The sequence below is a fragment of the Poecilia reticulata genome, chromosome 11, assembly GCF_904066995.2.
Source record: "Poecilia reticulata chromosome 11, P_reticulata-male-v2, whole genome shotgun sequence".
NCBI classification, from domain to species: domain Eukaryota; kingdom Metazoa; phylum Chordata; class Actinopteri; order Cyprinodontiformes; family Poeciliidae; genus Poecilia; species Poecilia reticulata.
This window is the reverse complement of record NC_088840.1, coordinates 15,156,086-15,169,765: the sequence shown is the minus strand read 5'-3', so window position 1 is coordinate 15,169,765 and position 13,680 is coordinate 15,156,086. Positions and strand designations below refer to the sequence as shown.

The 13,680-nt window shown below is 40.6% G+C and overlaps 1 long non-coding RNA gene across 1 annotated transcript in view; it reads left to right on the top strand.

The window, feature by feature from the left end:
• The window catches only part of LOC103472427 (uncharacterized), a 37,227-nt gene extending 24,515 nt beyond the window's left edge, over nt 1–12,712 (top strand). The window contains exons 2-3 of the long non-coding RNA XR_534858.2: nt 12,130–12,249; nt 12,442–12,712. This is a non-coding gene — a long non-coding RNA (uncharacterized LOC103472427). The remainder of the gene's footprint in view (nt 1–12,129; nt 12,250–12,441) is intronic.
• The last annotated feature ends 968 nt before the right edge of the window (nt 12,713–13,680 follow it).

Below are 13,680 nucleotides of genomic sequence, written 5' to 3'. Positions count from 1 at the left end.
TGGGTTTTTGCCAAATGTGCCTTACGGCCAGTCTGCTAATATTGTTTTTAGAAGGAGTAAGTTTCTTTCTGACATACCTTTCAAACAAGCCAAACTTGTTTTCGAAGGCGTGTGAATATTTATTTAAAATAGCAATAATAATAAAAAAAATAAATAAATAAAACATCCAAGCAATGTTAAAATTCCCCACAGACATCAAGAATTACAACATGTACAGTATTTGGTGTAAATGAACTCGTTCAATGTTTTCAGATCTTCATTAAAAGCCTTATTGCAGGCCTTGTGCGTGAACTCGGGACCTGTTGATAACTCAGACAGTATCTTGAACTGCAGTCACACATCAATGTGAATTAATGACCTTAATTAGCTTAATAAACAAGCGCTTGTTAAACTCCATTCATCATCTGCCTCTGAGATTTGATCAAAATGAAATCATCTCTGTGCCGCCAAATAATCTCCTTAAATTAACTTTAAACTTAAACATTGCAAGGCAAAACATGGCGTGTGTTATTGGTTTGAGATGGGCACCAATCTAGTTTATGATTTTTATTTTTTACATACATTATAATTTATGTATTACTACATAAATTAAATGATGCATTTCTAGTTAAATTGATTTAAAAAAAAAATCAATCAATTTAACCAAATTTCATCATAACGTTGAACAGAATTGGACTGGGAAGATGGCTTGCTGGAGGTGGTAAAAGAAGAGAAAAGTGCTGGGGATGAAGAAGGATGGAGGATGGGAAGAAATGCGCGTCTGGAACTTTGCACGCCGTGTCATTTTGCACGCAGATCCCATGAACGTGAACGTGGTGAAGCGCGCTGCGGAGCCGACTCCACATATGGAGGTCATTCCTCAGATCAAAGTGTTGCTTCGGCTAATTAATCTATATCAGTGTTAATTAATCAACCTAACCTCAGGCTTTACAGACCACCCTCTAATAAGAGCCTGCGCGCGCGGGTGTGTGTGTGTGTGTGTGTGTGTGTGTGTGTGTGTTCATGTATGCCTGACAGATGATGATGATGATGTGCTTTAATCTGTACTCCTGCTGCGGTGCGCAAACATGTTCACCTGGCTCCACTTTTATGTTACACAATGTTAATGTAAGACTGCAAACAAAGAGATTAAATAATAGGATTAAAACTTCAGCGAAGACAAGCTGTCATATGAGAAAGTGTGTCGGGACAAAGTATTTAAATGGGGGAGGAAAAAAGTGCTTTCTTAAGAGAGGCGAGAAAATAATTAACCTCAGAGACATTTAGCTAATTAATTCTGCACTGGCTTTAAATGAAGTGGAGCAGTAGCCGGTCAGTAGATCTCATGTAAAATGTATGTCACCTTACATTACTGTGTAAAGAACAAGAGCTGCTGCTGCTGTTTAATATAATGACACATGTAATCTTTAGTCTCCTCGCACCCTGAAGGCGCTGCAGTGGAACCAGTCAGCCTTTCAGCTAAAGCTAAATAAACTGGCAGTCTATTTACACAGGTGGGAGCCCATAAAACCATGTTTGCATGTAATTACGTACGTTTATGTTGGTATTAATGATGCATTAACATGGCATTCAGGGGCGAATCGGATTTCCTTTCATGCAGAAGGATGAGTGTGCAGGAGTGGATAGTGGTTTCAGTTATTTTAAGGGCTTTTATTTTATTTGTATATTCTTTTGCACATGATAAATCATATAATTTGCTCAAATTTGGCTGTTTTTAGAAAGAAAAAAGTTTAATAAAGACAGAAACCAGGAGGTCCTTCAGAGCAACTTAAGCAGAAATCATTAGTTCCAGTAGATTTATAATCCAAATGATTACAAATAAACATTAAAAAAACTAGTTAATTTAAATTTCACAAGGGAAAATACTCTCAAATCACACAAATATGTTAAACCCAAATGTTTAATGTGATCTCATTTCCTTAAAAGAGAAAAGAAACTATTAAGCCTTCTTCTGCTAAAGAAACGTACCATCTTGGTTGTCACAGTTACATTAATATCATATATAATATTTATTTAATGGACTTTGGTACAGAATCGAAACAGTCTGACTTTTTTGGAGCAACAGTACAAACGTATCAGAAGTGAACTCTTGCTGAGGATTGTGTGTAAACTAGAAGAGAGTCCAAAAAAAATCACAACAAAGAATTTTTACCTTTCGACTCAGGATTTCATGAACCGTATTCACACATGTGCACAGAGCCAACGAGAAAGCCCCAGCATTCAGAGCCCAGCTTTCTTCAAAGAATCAGGCCACTGGTGGCAGCTGTCAGTGTACCAAAGTATCTGCCTTAGCATTCCTGTGGTTTAACGCTATGCTTTGAAAACAAGTGCTGACCACAACCCCGGAAAGCGCCCCCCTTCCTCTCTCTGTTCCCCTCCCCGCCCCGCTCTGAATGTAATGAAAATATTAGCAAAATGCCCCCAGTGAGAAAAGAAGCGGAGCAGCTTTTGGGGCCAGGCTTCGAAATGCAGAGCTAGATCTGTAAGGAGAACTTGGATGCGCGTGCGGGCGGGCGGGCAGGCGGGCATGCCTTACATGCAGAAACACATGTTCACATGACCACACTGTGACACTAACATTCGCTCTGTTTGAGGTGATTAAATGTGGCTTTATTAACTCGATTTTCAATAAACGCACTTTCTGTTCAACTTAAATGTTTATTTTCATTTTTTTTGTTGTTTAGGTTTGTGTGATTATTTCCGCAATGCAATTACGTCAGCTTCCGTGGGATTTGTCTCCTCGTTCGATGAGCAGCGTTTCCTCGGGCTTCAGAGGGTTTCTCTCACACACTGTACCAATACAACATGGCACACACCAGGACACTGTGGTAACACTGCAGCTGACTGCCAGCTGTGTAACTACACTGTAATCATAAAAGGCCAACAGATGTGGAGTGAAGGACCATGAAGAACTCCAGGAAAAAATAAAAATAAAAAGTCGTAACAGTAACCAAAATCAGGATTTTCAACCCATTTGTTTTCAGGGCGCCTACCAAAAGTTTCGTAAGGATCAGTGGCTAGATGGGTCCCACCAGTAATCCTGGGCTGGCACGCAAAAACCAGAAGCCTTGACACAGTTTTAGGACTTTTATTCAGGTGTTTGCTATGGTGAAACTTGAAATTTAAGGTAATCTCAGAAATAAATCTTAATCCTCTTTGTTTTTTCTTAAAAAATAAATAAATAAAGGAGGAAAATATATTTACTTCCTGTTTTTGTCACATTTGAAGGTTTCAGATTACCAACACACATTTTAATGTTACCAATAATCTCAGCAACAATATGGAACGATTCCAAAGTGATTCTCCCCATTTAATCCAATTCATAAACACCCTAATTTAAAAGGTTGGTTTCAGGTGATTTATAGAAATGTTGAGGTTCTGTTCCCTCTTTACTCAAAGCTGCCAAGTTTGTTTTGAGTAATCAGAACTTGAAATAATTTAAAATATAGATTAAGATTGGTGCAGAGCTATTTAAAAAGCATATTCTTTTATTATAATAGGAATTATGTAATTAAACAATGCAGAAGAAAAATGGGGAAAAAGAGCCAAAACCTTTAAATTCAAGTTCATTTGGTAAGTAAAGAAAAAAAACAACAAAAAAAAATTCAAGGAATAATTGTTCCACAGGCATCACAGTTATGAGAATATCACATGTGAATTTCACATGTGTAGTTTATTTTTAAAATGTATTTTTGAAATTGTTAAAGTATTTTGAAGGCGTTTTATATTAATAATCCCACGGCATAATCTTTTTAAACAGGCCTGTTTCTCTTTGTCACATTTCAAAATGAGACAAAACCATTTGCCATCCAAGTGAGGCAGGTATATATTGTCTTCAGAAAGTTAGAAAACGGTTACATTTGAATAAAATCTTACTTCATCAATTTCTATGTTCGCAGCAATAATAACAATGTTCACAACTCGGGCTGTGATGAGAGAGTAGTGTGCAAGGGGAAGGGGAAAAAAATCCTCTAAACTCACTGTTGGAGAACTAGAGAAAATTATTTGATGTGAAACTTTGCTACTATATTAAATTTATTTAATTTAAGACTTTACTCATTTCGTGGTGTTGCACTTTATTTTCCAAGATAATTCATTCATATGATTTATTCACTAAGCTCTTACTGTTGACCTCCAAAATAAAAAAGAAATCCTTCAGAATGCCGTGAAGAACTATATCGTCATCGAAACGCATTGATAACTTTTAATAGTTCACATCTATCTCAGCGTTACATCTGACTCTTGTGCTGAAAGTAGGAAGGCGCTTGTCATAGCTGAAGAGTTTTAGAAATGGCTTTGAAGTTTTATTTTAATCTGACAGCCTTCTATGAAAGATGTTCAACTTGGCAACACAGTTAACACCCATCTGCTACACACACGCACGCACGCACGCACACACACACACACACACACACAAACGATACACAAGACATGCAGCTGTGAGAGACTACTTGCGAATGCAACCCTGTTTACTCACAGATCTGAAGCTGACTGAAAAGTCTGCATGGGTGCTAAGGAATTGTGCACTTGTTCGTGGAGGGAGAAGAAAACATCACCCGCTCTGACGGAGCGCTAATAGTGCGGTGGGTTTGGGGTTTAGCCTCAAAGTGTTCTGAATGATTCTCCAATGTTTACAGAACCGATCAGAGGAAGGACGATATTCTCTGTCATCTCCCGTAGTGACCAGGAGAATGTTGATGTACATTGCTCTCTATGCTTCTGTTTATTATTCACAGATTGAGTCTTCTCTACCTGTTGCTGCCATTAAACGCTGCATATTGTGTTTTTGTACTGTAGAAAGTACTACTGGTCCAGTGCTTTGAGTTTAGCTTTGCCTGTTTTCTTCATACAACCAGAGAAATGGTTGTATCCAGAATCCAGAATGAGCTATTCCATCGGTTGATGGAATAGCTCCATCAACCGATGATGGAACTATTCCCAGCGTCACTCATGCAAACTCACTTTTCTGTTGAAAGCACCCCTGACCAGTCATTTACGCTTGGTTTAACCTTCTTCCTTGACGGCGTCAGTGACGGAGCGGTTGCTGCCATTACTCACATGTAATCTGTTTTCATCGCATAGAAACCACACACATAAACTCCTGCTTCAGTTATTCCGTATTTAATAGTGTCTCGTTGCTAGCACGTCGCTTCTATTAACCACTTTACACTTTTTTATGTTTTCATGACATGGAAAATACTCCCTGCACAGCGCTTGTGTGCTTTGCCGCGTCTTTTGCCAGAAAAAGAACAAAACTATTGATAAGCTATTACTGACCGTTCCAATTGACTCTCAGCCAAATTGGATTCTCTGTAAGTTGATATTTATTGGCTCTGTGTTCGTCTTGTAAAGTCTCTTGAGATAGCATTTAGTCTCAATTGGAGCTGTAAAAGTAAATTGAATTGAAAGTAAAACTTGATATTAAGCTAATCTAATCAAACTCTTTTTTAGTAAAACAGATTCAAAGGAAAGAAATCGTCTCAGCTGTTGAGAATCCGCTGCCTTGTGTGTCGCTGTCTGAGTTCGCTTTGAGGTCGAGGTGTCATGCACAGGGCTTGCTCTGCCAAAACCAAATGGCAAAAACGAGTTTGGTTTGACAAATACTGCGTGAAACGTTCTGCATTGCTTCATGGTACGAGGGCATTTGACAGGAGAAATAGAAACGCTTTTGGGAAGAATCTCTGCTGGACAAATGTGGTGCAAATTAATCTGCTTTCCTCTCGGTGCGCTTGTTATCATCTTGTAAGAGAGTGCGTTTCTGTCTCTGTTACGGTCAGACAATGCTATTCTAATTTTATTTAATGGCATTACATATTTAGGGCCTTCTGCATGTCTGCTCGAGGAGATTTCAGGCTGCCAAGCAGTGTCGGATTAGCCGCGTCGTGTTAAAATGCTAGAAACCTCATATTTCTTAATGTGTCATTCGGCAGCTGTAATAAAGACGGCTCTTATCTGGGAAATCCGTCAGCCTGATTTCCATTGTTTAGGTCGGATTCCAGTTTTATTCGGGTCAGAGCGTTGTGTTTTTGCTGCACAATATGACATGATTTACAGCTGAGACATAATGCCTAGCAAAAATAGTCGTAGTAATTAAACCCAAACATATTTTGTAATTTATGGAAATTTTTAAAGACTGACAAGTCTTTGACTTGCTAGAAAGTGAAAGTCCAAGTTTTATTTCGCATTTGGCCAGTACCATAAGCATCATGCTGCCAACACCATGCTTCACTATGGAGATGTCTCTGCTGTTATGCATGTTAAATTAAATAAACATCCTGTATTGTGACTTCTGAAAGTAATTAATTACATTAGATTTTAATTAAGGGAATCAGAGTAAAATAGGCTGAATTCTCGCCTCCAAAACTTTAAGTTGTTTTTTTTAATTTTAATTAGCTATTCCTTTCCACTTCGTAATCACGCACTACTTGAGCTTTCATCTGAAATCCATATTTTAAAAAAAACAAACAACATTTTTGGATATAATGAAAAAATGTGAAAGATATTTCTATTGCTCCAAGTTGGATTCGTTTTACAACACAAACGGCAACAAAATTACAACGCGGTATTATTCTCTACTAGTTCTTTCTCGGGTAAACCTTGTTTGGACAGCGTTTTTCAGCACAGAAGTGGGCGACAGGAAGTGTTTTAACAGTTTTCTTGTAAAACAAGTAAAACTAAAAGGCCTGCAAAACTCTGCTCCGAGAGTGGGTGAGAGAAACGGAAATGGAGGAAAGACGAAAAGACACAATTTATTCAAATTGGGTGTTTTTGCCCTTTCCTGTTTTATTCTGGCGTTTGGTCTCCCGAAGCCAGAGGCACCAGAGTCCACCTCATTCGGCGGGGTTTTTTGGTGGGTGCAGAGTCAAGGTCAAAGGTCATCATCTGGATAGTTTTAGCTATTTGTGAACGTTCCCTTCAGCGTTGATTGAGGTCATGCGGAGCGGGCCTCAAAACCTGTGACCTATAATCCCCTCTGCAGTCATCTGGCTGCTGGCGTAGAGTTTCCATGCAAAAAAAGAAAAGGCTTTAAAGACGGAGAAGAACAAAAAAAAAAAAAACACCCTTGGTGAAATCCCAAGTGATTTAAATGTTAGTCTTCATTAAATAAAGATTTTCTGTGTGATTTATTTTGGCCATAAATAAATCACATTTATTTGAGATTAATGTAACAAAAAAACAAAAAAAAGGCAAAAAGAGTGTATCTGCGCCTTGTGGCATAAATTAATATCTATTATGTATTCCAGCTCAACAACGTATTCCTTAAACATAATGCCAGGCTGGATCTATTACCATTTTTCCCCCCTATCTCTGTTAATATCAGGTTTATGGAGCGCAGAATTTAATTAAATAACGCAGAGTGACTGTGAAGGGAGATGGTTTTTTGTTTTTTTCTTTATGCATTATGCTTCCAAGCCCTCTTGCAACTCTTAACAGAATGCAGATGGTGGTCAGGGGACGACCGACAGGCAGTCAAGCACGTCAGACTGCAAATTTGACTGAGACCTCGTCCGCAGCCATGATTGTTTACTGCCTGTTTTTTTCTTTTTACTGGTTTTTTGAATCTGAGAAAAGGAGATAAAGAAAATGACTCGTTTACTCTTCCAATTAAAGAAAGTAAAAAGGCTCCTCGTCGTGTAAGATGATAGTTGGCATGTGTGTTTTTTAAAGCGGAGCTGATGGCTGTTTCCTCTCTGCGAATGTAACCCCAGTCTTCGCGTGTCTCCAGTTTCACCTCGGCTCCGTAGCCCGAAGCGAGGCTGGACCGTTAAAATATATTGCCACGGAAGACTTCATTAGGTGGAAGACATTAAACACAAACAATCTGACAGTAAAAGAACCAATTTACCTCAAATCCAGGTGGTCGGGTGGAGCGCGACCGCTCCCCAATTTTTATTTTTTTTCCAACAACCAGCCTAAGAAGTTGTTTTCAAATTAGCAGGAACATTTTAACTCGGCTGTTTCAAGTGTGACGTGACTTTTAATTTCTCTTGTTTTTCCTCACTTTGTCAGCCCAACTGGTCGTCCGTCAAGCACTTCAACAAAGTTGTTCAAATTGATGCGACAGAAACTTTAGCTCTTCGATTCGTCATATTCGCACATGAACAACGCGAAACACTTAATTTTGCGCACGTATGCCCATCGTGAGGTGAACCCGTCCTGCTTTAATTGCCCATCTCGCTGCCTTTGCTCGGCTTAAAATAATAAATAAAAACTAATTAAACGAAGTACCCGAAATGAAGCTAAAGTTGTTGCCGCGTGAAGTTAATTTGCGAGGCTGACCTGACTCTGGGCTTCGTGAATGGCCTCAGAGTCACTGGGAGGAGAGGGCGGAGGATGATGGGGGGGGGGGAGCTTTTGATTAATAATACAAATCCTCCTCCAAACGCTCCACAGAACTGATGGGATGCGACGTTTCAAAAGCTGTGGGGGTCACGGAGCCTTTGAACTTTGACCCTTGAACCAAGGCACATCACAAAGACGGGAGACAAAAGGAGCGTGCAAACGTTGCGCCTCCACAGCCGCGGGGCGCGATCGTCCCGGACAGCAACTTCTTAGAAACGTCATGATTTCTGCTGCGGTGGTTTAGAAAAGTATTCAAACGTATTACAACCAAAACGATTGAACATATTTTATGTGAATTTCACGTGTCACACCGACAGCATAGTGTAGTGAAAAGACCTCCAGACATGTTTTTTTTTTTTTTGGTTTAGAAATCAGCCCCCTGGAGTTAAAACTTTCTTCTGCATTTCCAGATGTAGGTTTTTTTTTTTTTTTTGTGGGATGTTTCCACTAGCTTTCCACATTTACAGAATGGCAGTTTGTCCTTCGTTGAAAAAAAACAGCTCAAGCTCAGTCAGATTGGAACAAGTGCATCGATTTTCAAATCCTACAAGGCTCATTGTCCTACAGAAAGATCTCAAGCTCCAGTTGTTGAGGCTCTTGTGTTTTTCACAACCTTTTAGATCAGGGGTTTTCAGCTGCATTCCTCGAGAGGCGGCATCCTGCAACTTTTAGATGCATCCTTGATTCCACAGACTCGTCTCCTCACTTGGCAGCCAAGTTCTCCGGAGTCCTAACGAGCTGAGTGCTGGAATCGGTGTGTTGAAACAGAGAGACACTTCAGCTGTAACGGGTTTTCTTCTGGCACTGCCAAGTGCGTATATTTTCATGTGTTTTCCTGCTAATTCTTCTTCCCTTTTCGGCAGAACGTCAGTATCTTTCTTTTCTTTTGAGCAGAGTACCTTCTGCACTGGTGTGTGGCAAATCGCAAATAGGTCTTCATTGGCTTCTTTCAACAATTGCTTTCTTCTTGCATCCTCTTTCATAAAAACCAGAGATGTGGAGTAAATCTCGTAACAGTCCTCCTTTCAGCAGATTATCCCACCTGAGCATTAATTTATCTCAGATGTATGGCACAATATTCAGATTTTATTTTATTTTTTTGGCCCTTTTCTCTAAACTTTGTGCTTTTCTGTCCTGAGGAATTCCCAGATAGTATGTGGGGGGGAAAAAAAATCAAGGCACAAGCATACTTTTGCCAGGCATTGCATCAAATCAACAGTATTATAACAGTATAATAAAACAAATCCCACTAGTTGAATGTGAGCGATGGTTGAGAATTGAGTCTGTTCGATTATCTGGGTGAATATAGAGGAGAAAATTAGAGCGAGAGAGAAACGGAGAGCTGGCAGCCTTCCTTTTTGATTAGCCATTAGCCTCTGGTGATGGAAGTCACAGCCAGCGCGAGCATCACTCCGTTTGATTACAGCAGAAGAAAACACCTCTCCCCAGCCAATACGTATCACTCCAGGGGGGTGATTTGGGCTCGCTGCTTTTCCCCTCCCTCTTCATGATGTAATCAGAAATGCTCTAAGTGTAAAAAAAAAACAACCCCACAATAAACAGTCACGGTAAGTGGAGGTGTAACTTGTTTGATTTAAATGGAGCTTGAAAGATTTTATTTAATTTTTTTTACCAAACTTGTTGAAGCATCTTTTGGAAAGACTTTCGTGAGAGCTGAAGTTGACTGATGCACCAAGAGTCATTTTCATGCAGGGAAGGCAAACAATATAGATCAAAAAAAAAAAAAGTCCCCCCAAGTGTGAGAAAGAGGGCAGACCCCAACAACAGAGTAGATGAGTTTTTGGCTCACACACCTCCTCCTCCTCCTCCTCCTCCTTTTTTTTTTCTTTCCGGAGCGCTGTGGTAAATAACATTTTTATGAAGCCAAAAACTTTGTGGCGGCTTCATAAAACATTCTGTCAGGAAAACAGAATAGTTGCCAACTTAATGCAGCTGACTTTGAACCTATTTTCCGGGCCGCTTTCGAGAAACAATCTACTTCAGTCTGAAGGCAAAGTTTCCGTCAGAGAGAGATTAACAACTCCCGTCCGAGCTCTGGGCCTGCTGCTCGGCTCACTCGACTTGTCACAGGAACCTTAAGAAAGCCGTGCCCCCAAATAAAGTTTAATATAAAGACATGGCGAAACAAAAACACGGTAAGTGGTTCATGAACGATGCATCACCACTGATATCACCTGCAGCACTCTTTACTCCGGGAGACTCGGTGCGCGCAGAGCCGAACACAACAGCTGGCAGTTATCCCCTCCTCCCTGTTATTTTCTTTCGAGCGCAGCCTTAATTTCTTTGTGCCTCCCTCTCCTCTCTTTTCATGCTTGACTTGCAGCAGCTTTTGTCCCGTAGCGGAGCAGCTCATCAGGGGGAAAGCGGGGGCGTGAAAGCACGGAGGTGGTGGTGGTGGTGGTGGTGTTGTTGTTGTAGACCGCTGGCCGTACTTTGCCAAAGGAGGCTAAAAAAGAAGACTTCCTGCTGCTCTCACTTTCTTCACATGTAAAAACAACACTTGAGAAACAGCACAGCTCCACTCTTGTCTTTCTGTTTTGCTTGATCTTTTGTTACTTTTGAGACAAAACTTTTGACTCGATCCGCAATTGTCCAATTTTACAGAATCTTTTGGAATTTAATCTTTAAATTGCTTTCAGCTATCGGGCATCCGGTGCGGTCATCTGCTGCTGTAGCCCAGCTGCTTCAATATTCTGCATATTCTAGGTTCAGAATTGTAATTCTGCGCACCTTGCTTGTATCGAAGCTTCAGATGTCTTTCATCTCCAACCAGTCTGCCCATTTTTCTCTTGACTCCAATGTATTTTCGTTCACACAGCTTCTGCACACTCAACGTTTTCTCTTTTTCATACCATTCTCTGTAAACCAGAGATGTTTGCGTGTGTGTGTGTGTGCGCGCCCGTGTGTGTGTGCTCAGTCCAGCCTGTCTGCAACCAACAATCATGCCATTTTTAAATTCAAATAACATTTTTCCAGCCTCACTCTGACCCTCAGACAAATGGTTCTTTGTTTTTGTTTTGTCCAAATCTCGGTAACAAATTTTCTAGCAATATACCATTGCTTGTTATTATATATAGTACATATATACATATAACCCCCCCACCCCCCTGCATAATCATTGTGCTCTCTTGTGTGCATTTGATTTATCCATCCACCTTTTAATTGTCAGAAACAATCTCCAAACACATCTGAACATTTCATATTGGCAAAAATTGAGCCGTAATATTGGCATCGAGTTGCTCCAGCACTTCTGTAATCGCCACCATGTGCATTTTACAACTGCTGTCACAAGATAAGAAGCATTTATGTGTGAAATATGTGAGAAATAATCGCCTTATTACGTAGATTATAATCACAGGAAATATCACAAACAGCCAAATCCTTCTTCCTCTTTGTTCGAGACTCCGTCAAACTTCCCAGGCCACGTAAAAGGCTGTAAAGCAAATGGCTGAAAAGCGCCAACTCCAAACGGGATATGGGAGGTTGACAGACAGAGGAAATGGCTGGATGTTTGTGGTCCTGCCTGTGCTGGATAGTGTCAGAGCCAAACAAGGCTGTAAAAATGCCAGCCTTAACAGGCAGCAGCTTGATCTGCTATTAACGGAGAGCAGCTAGGTAATGAAATGCTAAACAGCACACACGCACCCGCGGTCGCGGACGTCGGAGACGCGGCCTGCATGCAAATGCGGGCCGAAGTATCAGCCGTTCTAATCAGACTCTTAACTCCCTCCATTTTTTTTTTTTTTTTTTCCTTTTCCACTGCAGGCCACGTGTTCGGTTCCCCCCCAAAGGACCGGAGTTAATTCTGCCCCTGACAGCCAGCGCAGTGTACTAAGCCATTTCTGGATGCTGGAAATTGATTAGTGTGCAGAAGACTTGCCCGTGGTAATGAAGTTAGAGCTCAATCAGTTAATCATGTGACATGTGTGTTTATGTGAGTAGATATATTTACACAAATACACATGCCTGGCTGGATGAGGATGAAGACTTACACAGAAGCACACGCACACACACACAGTGACTTAAGGATATCTTTACTGTCACTTTAGCTAATTTCCTTTCTCCGTTCTTTTCCAGCCCGTCTCTGTCTCGCACTTTCCCTCCTCCCCTCCAGCCCTGCACAGGCCTGTCTGTCCATCTCTGGTATGTTGAGCCAATCAGCCAGGCGCTCCACACACGCTTAATGAGCTCACGAGGGACGTGACATGACTGCAGCGACAAGCGTTCACCGCCTTTCCCCAAAAAAAAGAGAGAGAGCGAGAGAGAGAGGGAGAGAGAGAGAGGGAGAAAGAGAGAGAGAGAGAGAGAGAGAGAGAGAGAGAGAGAGAGAGAGAGAGAGAGAGAAAAATCAGCATCCAGCTGCCAGAGTCTAATTGTCAAGTAAGTGGGAAATCATTGTAATGTGGCAGACAGACAGAGAAAATCCAGGCACAAACTCATGCTTTAAATCAGCTTATTTTGTTGTGGCAAAAAATAAATATGATTTGTTACTTCAATTTTGAAAACATTATTGCTTTGTTATATGTTGTGTCTCTTGTTTTCATATTTTTTTCCTAATATTTCGTAGTTTCCTTCTCTCTTTTTTTTTTCTTTTTAAGTATGGTCATAAGATATTAGACGGCCCACTTGCTCATGCATGGTTTTATCATTGTTATTTTATCCCTTTAAATTCTTTCACCATGTTGAAAACTAAGCACGGTTGCGAAAGGCTGTCATTAATTTTCTACAAATGGCCGCATAGGTTATTCGCACTTTGAATATTTTTAAGCTACTGTTTTGGTAACGTTGCCATTTTATCCCGGGGATCTGATTTCACTGAAAGATCCCAGAACAGTTCTTTCAGTTCCTTTACCAACTGTGTATTTTATTAGTTTTCAGTACATCTTTTAAATCTTGTCATTTTTCAGATTTAAAAAAATAAATAAATTTTTTTGTCAGCTAGATGGAAACCAAGCTCAGTTTGAATCGTTTTTATCAACACTTGCTCGTCTGACGTCGGGACCGTTGTTTGTAAAAGGCAGAAGCCTCATGCAGGACGCGGTTCCTGCTGCTTCTCGTCCATTTCTGCCGAACTGATATTTTTAAAAAATGTTTTCCAGTTGGATTTACGAAACATGTTAGTCTCCATGTCCACAATCCCTGACTTGCTTCCACAGTTAAAGCTCCCTTTGCTTTTCTCTTGGTACGTCCCTCATAACCAAGTAGCTAATATCCCTGTAAGCGCCGAGCGATCTCTGACCCGACGGTCGCCGGCTGAAATGCTTAATATTCCTGTTTCATTTTCTGCTAATTCTCCCCCACCCTCCCCCTCCCCGT